Source organism: Gymnoscopelus braueri (assembly GCF_963280865.1).
Source record: "Gymnoscopelus braueri genome assembly, chromosome: 12".
Classification (NCBI taxonomy): Eukaryota; Metazoa; Chordata; class Actinopteri; order Myctophiformes; family Myctophidae; genus Gymnoscopelus; species Gymnoscopelus braueri.
Genome location: NC_137614.1, coordinates 1639510 through 1645572, shown reverse-complemented (window position 1 = coordinate 1645572; position 6063 = coordinate 1639510). Strand labels below are relative to the sequence as shown.

The following is a 6063-nucleotide window of genomic DNA, read 5'->3' as shown; positions in this document are numbered from 1 at the left end:
AAAACTCTGGTACATCTTATTTGCCGTATACTGCGCTTTGTGACATGAATATGTATCATTTTCAGTTGAACTCGAGACACATTTCTGTGTGTCACTGCTGTTGTACCCTACTGTACTCTGTGAGTGTGTGTGTGTAACACACTCCTATAATCAGCCTGCAAAAAAGGGAGGAGTTAGGGCCTTATAAGGAATTAAATGGGAGGAGTAAGGGGCGTGCACTCGCGTTCATATTTATACCCCTTGGAAAGGGGTCGTGTCTTTAAAAAAAGACTAGGCCCAGGCAGAGCCTGTGCACCGATTGGTTGTGATATTGCCCTGACAACCAACAACAACCGGTCTCGTCCACGTCTGATAGCCAGGAGTAAAGTAACTGAGTACATTTACTCAAGTACTGAACTTAAGTAAAACTTTGGGGTATTTTTATTTTACAGGAGTATTTCCAATTTCCTGTACTTTTACTTCTACTCCACTACATCATAGAGGGAAATATTATACTTCTACTCCACTACAATTATTGGAAAAGTTTAGTTACTAGTTACTTTGTAGATTTAGATTAGTATTACAAAACATACATTATACCCACTTCAGCCCTATACATTACATTATACCCACTTCAGCCCTATACATTTCGGCCATTTGAAAATAGCCGATCTACAAGCCCACTATGCGTTGCGATACGATGTATTGTGAGCTTGTAGATCTGCTATTTTCTAAAGATTTTTATACATTTGAAAATGTGTGAAGCGGGACATTCTGCTTAATAAGTACTTTTTACTTTTGGTACTTAAAGTACATTTGATACCAATACTGTTGTACTTTTACTCAAGTAAATTTTTAATTCCTGACTTTTACTTGTAACAGAGTATTTCTACATTGCAGTATTGGTACTTTCACTTAAGTAAAAAAATGGGGTACTTTTTCCACCACTGCTCATAGTCAGAGATGGGAAGTAACGGAGTACAAGTACTTTGTTACTGTAGAACTCATGCGTACATTCACTGGTGCAACGTCAGTTACGCGCTGTGGTCAGAGTGACACACACTGTAAATAGACTAAAGGATAAAACTAGTGTTCATTAATCATATACATATATTAGGCCTACAAGATGCTCCACGACAGAGGAAATGTAAACAAGAACACGTAGATTATAAACGCAAGACTTTGGCCAAAGTTCATATTTACAATATATGAAAGCATGCTCCTTGACTTAAACCAGTGGTTCTCTGACTTTTTCGTGTCAAGGACCCCCAAAATGAATTGTATTTGGCTGCGGACCCCCATCTCAAAACATTTTGTGCCAGGGATTTTTACAAACATAGCAGATCTACTAGCTCATAGCACTGCACGAAGTGACGCGCTATGAGCTTGTAGATCTGCTATTTTTTTAATAGCCTGGGTATAAAATAAATCGTTGCTGTCCGGCAGAAACCAGCTAACTCAATTTTTCAGCTTTTGCATTTTTTTCATAAATCTCCAGGCTCCACCCCCTTTTGACCTCCAACCTCATTGTGAGCTGGAGGTCCATTTAGCTGTTCTTATCAATGATGAACAAAACCTCCTAACTCCACTTTTTGTTTTGTTTTTGTCATTTCCTGAAAAGTGTGTGTGTGTGTGTGTGTGTGTGTGTGTGTGTGTGTGTGTGTGTGTGTGTGTGCGCTTATGTTAACTCTTGAAACCGTGCTGAATTATGTTAAAACTGCATTAATTTGATAAACCCGACAGACTACTTTACAATAGGGTCAACCATGTTTTTTATTTTTTTACAGCTGTAGTGCTGTCCCTGAGGAATTTGATGCCTTAGGCAGCATTTTACCTGGTGCCCCCCCCCACCCCCAAATTCTATTAATAATCATAAATAAGGCTATTTCACAAACACAAATAACTAGGACACCTTGTAAATTACAAAAGCCAAATTACAATTTACAATTTTGGCATTTAGCGACGTGATTTACAGTAAGCAAATCGAGGTAATACATCAAATGCATAGTGTAGTGCCTCAGTAATCTAGGATCATAGATAAACCAATAACCTATCATCAGTCTAAACATTATAATAATATCAAAAATATTAAATAATGTACATTGAAACTATACACAAACTTAGGATGCCAGGTCAACAATAACCTGGCATCTGTCTAAATAAAATTCTATCTAATTTACATTTTAACGTTTGCATAAGACTGCATGGTCGTCAAGGCTAGAACATTTAAAACAAAACTATTATATATTAACATTAATTAATTTGAATTGGAAGTTATCTGAGTAGGTAGATAGAAAGGTGCTTTATTATCTCCTGGCATAGAGAGAGAGAGAGAGAGAGAGACAGAGAGAGAGAGAGAGAGAACGATAAAAGACCTCTGAAAGTCTTATCAAAGAAATGTAACTTAACGTGCTGTACGGCACGTCGTTGACATTCACATGGCACGTGGCCTCAGGCCGGGAAGCAACGCACCGACTTCTGGCCAGGCAGCGTTGTATGTGGTGCAAGCCTGCGTTCCTTTGTTATCACCGTTTTAATGCGAAAGTAGCAGATCTACAAGCTCAGACCAGTTTATTTTTTTGTATTGGTACCAGACACAGTAAAACTTAGGCTAGCCTATACTACTTGTCACATTTCTCATGTAGGCTACCTTAATTGTATTTAAACAAAAAACGTTTCATCTGACTGAATAGATTCTTTTGATTATAAGTTCCCGTTTCATGTCAAGGACAGGTAAAGATTGTTCCTCCATCACAGGCTCAGATCCTCGGAGCATCCGTTCTCCTGGACAAGTCTGGGCTTAACCATTACAGGCTTATTAAATGACGAATAAAATCATTCATTTTATCCCGCAGGAGCGTGCGCTTCTCAGCACCAACTGTGGCCGAAGTAGAGATTTGATAGGAATTTTTTGGCCAATTCTGACAGCACTACTAAGCACGGTCCTGTACTGTATCACTCACATTATCAAACATATTCCCTATAAGTCTTATTCCTTTTGACTAATGTTTTTTAATAATATATATATATTTTTTAAACATTTTTAAATGGTGAAAATAGCCGATATACAAGCTCACAACGTGTTGCTGTAGATCGACTATTTTCACAATTTAAAAATGTTTTTCAAAATAATAAAAAAAATCCTAATAAGATTAGTCATTACTCATAAGGCATAAGACGCCACGCAAAATAGGGCCCATTGCATTATGTTATAAATATGAATCCATGGCAGACTGTTTTACTGTCAAATTATAAACATTTGAGAACATGCAGATGTAATATGGAATGCAGGTATGTACTCAAATGGTACATAAGTATTAATTACTAATAATTAATTGGCGTCGAGTTAAATTAATTTCCCTAAAAATCATTAACGTAATGCTGCCTTTTAAGATGTAGGTTATTGGGGGGTCATTTTGCTTTTCTTTGAGGACTTCGAGGTCCGGATTGAGATAGACCAAGGGCCAGGTCCGGCCCCCAGGCCGTATGTTGCCAATGTGTGGGTTAGGTCTACGCTACTGTATTTTAACGTCAGTCATAATGGTGGTGCTTGCGTGACAAATATTTTCTGAGGTGGTACTCAGTCTAAAAAGGTTGAGAACCACTTCTGTATTAGATTTCAAGAGGTGGGTTTACTTGCATGATTCATCACATGATTCACATCACAGTTTGGAAACCAAGCCTTTTAAGATGTGTTTGGTGGGGATCTTTTCAGTATAATAGCCTTCAAATGATGTTACAGTTGGCTTTGCACAGAAACATCCGGTAAAAATACTTTTTACTTTAACTCTTAAAGTACATTTCAGAGCCTGTACTTTTTTACTTTTACTCGAGTAATTATTTGAATGAGTACTTCTACTTTTACCAAAGTCGTTTTTTACACAAGTAATTGTACTTATACTCGAGTACAGAATGTCAGTACTTTTCCCATCTCTGCTCATAGCCTAGTGAAAGTAAATGCAATTCGCTCTGGTCAAACCCCCATTCGACCCGTGGCAGCACATTCTGCGCAGGCCCTCTCGTCTGTAAATAAAACATACACTTTAGCTATTCACCAAAACAAAGACGGTTTTATGGAGTTGAAAGCCAACTCTTAATTATACAAGCAATTAAGAGACTAGTATAAGAGGAGATTAGAGGTTAATAAAAAACCTATTAAAGCAGCACTACTGTATGTAACTTTTTAACAACTATATAGCATATGTCCCACTAAATTATGTTTAAGCAATAAATCCTTCCATAAATGTATAGACTCAGGGGAGTCCCTGCTATGGGCTTCACTGTATAACTATGTGAGGGAGACGATGAGTTTCATCCTGGCATTTACCAAGGCCCCAAGGCAGAACTGCCAGTCAAAGTGAAGACTGGCCAATCACAGCACGTCCTCGCAGGACATGCTTGCAGAGACTCTTGGGTAATGAAGTCAAAGATGTTGGCTGCCATGTTATTTGTGGCCACTGATACCCCAAACTTAGTGCTGCTTTAAAGTAATTTGGAGTATACTAAATGACTTGGACTCGAGACTCGACTTGGACTCGAGTCCCGATTTTGATGACTTTAGACTTGCTTGATAAAATCAAAATTAGACTTGGACTTGAACGCCAAAGACTTGTGAGTTGACTTGACTTGCGCCCTTTTGACTTGATAATTCAAGTCTTTTCAAGTCACTTTACAGCAAGCCCAAATATTAAAATGTTTAAAATGTGTCCTATCAACTATTCATTTTATTAGTAAAAAATCCCGGCCGCCAGTGACACGTGTCATATTGTAGTAGCGTCTGTGCTTCACGTGTTGTAGTATGTTACCAAACAGACAACACACACATGTGCGTTTACTCCTGCCGACCTGGCGCTGCCGGCCCGTCGACTCCAGTAATTATATTTTTCGGTTTGAAAGATTACGAGGTGGAATGCAACTATAGAAGAATCGCAGTATGCAAGGCATGCAGTGCTAGAATCACCAATGGAATTGCAACTACTTTGAACTTCAATCGACATTTGAAGAAGGTGCAAAAAAACAGGTAAGTCGATCCAGATATAAGAGACCTAAGCTAATGCTACAAGAAAACTACTCTTCTATGGCCATGCATGCAGTAATCTGCCAATGTTAACTTACAAACCAGCAATCAGGTCTGTTAGTGTTATAGTCACTATCATTGATGGGTGCGGCAGTGGGGGAGGGACTGTTATAGCGCCACCATAAGGCCGATTTGAAATATGTAGGGTAGCCGAGCTGAAGAATTCGGGGCAGAGATGCTCTGGCTTCCAGGGAGTGTGCATGCACAGTTTCGCTGCGATCGTAATCCATACCATATTATACATTTGATCAATAATATTCATCAAAAATCTGAAATTTGAATACATTTTCGAGCATTTGATATTATGTTCTTCCACTGTGGAAGATTAAATAAGTATAGATGATTCATCAGAATATAATTTTCTCTGTGTGTGTGTGTGTGTGTGTGTGTGTGTGTGTGTGTGTGTGTGTGTGTGTGTTCATAGATACATTTTTCTTGTGGCGGTGTGAGTCCATTACAAAGCATACAGTGATTGGTTAACATATTTGGGAAAGGATTTGTGTTTGGACTGGAGAGTCTAAACCGGTTTAGGTGCACACACATTCGTCAGGTCAACGAAGACGACCTAAACGAAGGCCACATCGGCCGAAACGTTGTTGTTGTTTTTTGACCGCTCTATTTATTAAATTGTGTTGGGAGCATTAAGACGGTGTGCGGACACACACACAAACTAAAAGTTCTAAGAAGAAATTGTATTTCATATATCGTTGCTGTCCGGCATAAACCAGCTAACTCCATTTTGACGCTTTTGCTTTTTTTCCCCATAAATCAGGGCCATTGAACACCCTTTACGTCTGTGTGTTGGAAAAAAAAATATTGAACCAATGAAAAGCATTAAAAAGCGCTTCTGACAAAACCAGCTAACTCCATTGGATCCTCAAACTTTCTGCTAAACCAGCTAACTCCACCAAAGGGAGGTGGAATTAGCTGGTTTTGCTGACTCCAGGCTCCACCCCCTTTTGACCTCCAACCTCATTGTGAGCTTGGAGGTCCATTTAGCTGTTCTT

General features: G+C 38.8%; 1 protein-coding gene across 1 annotated transcript in view; it reads right to left on the bottom strand.

Annotated features, from left to right (window-relative positions):
- LOC308096879 (SOSS complex subunit B2-like) overlaps window positions 1–6063 on the bottom strand; it is a 378668-nt gene that overhangs the window by 85823 nt on the left and 286782 nt on the right. The window lies entirely within an intron of this gene.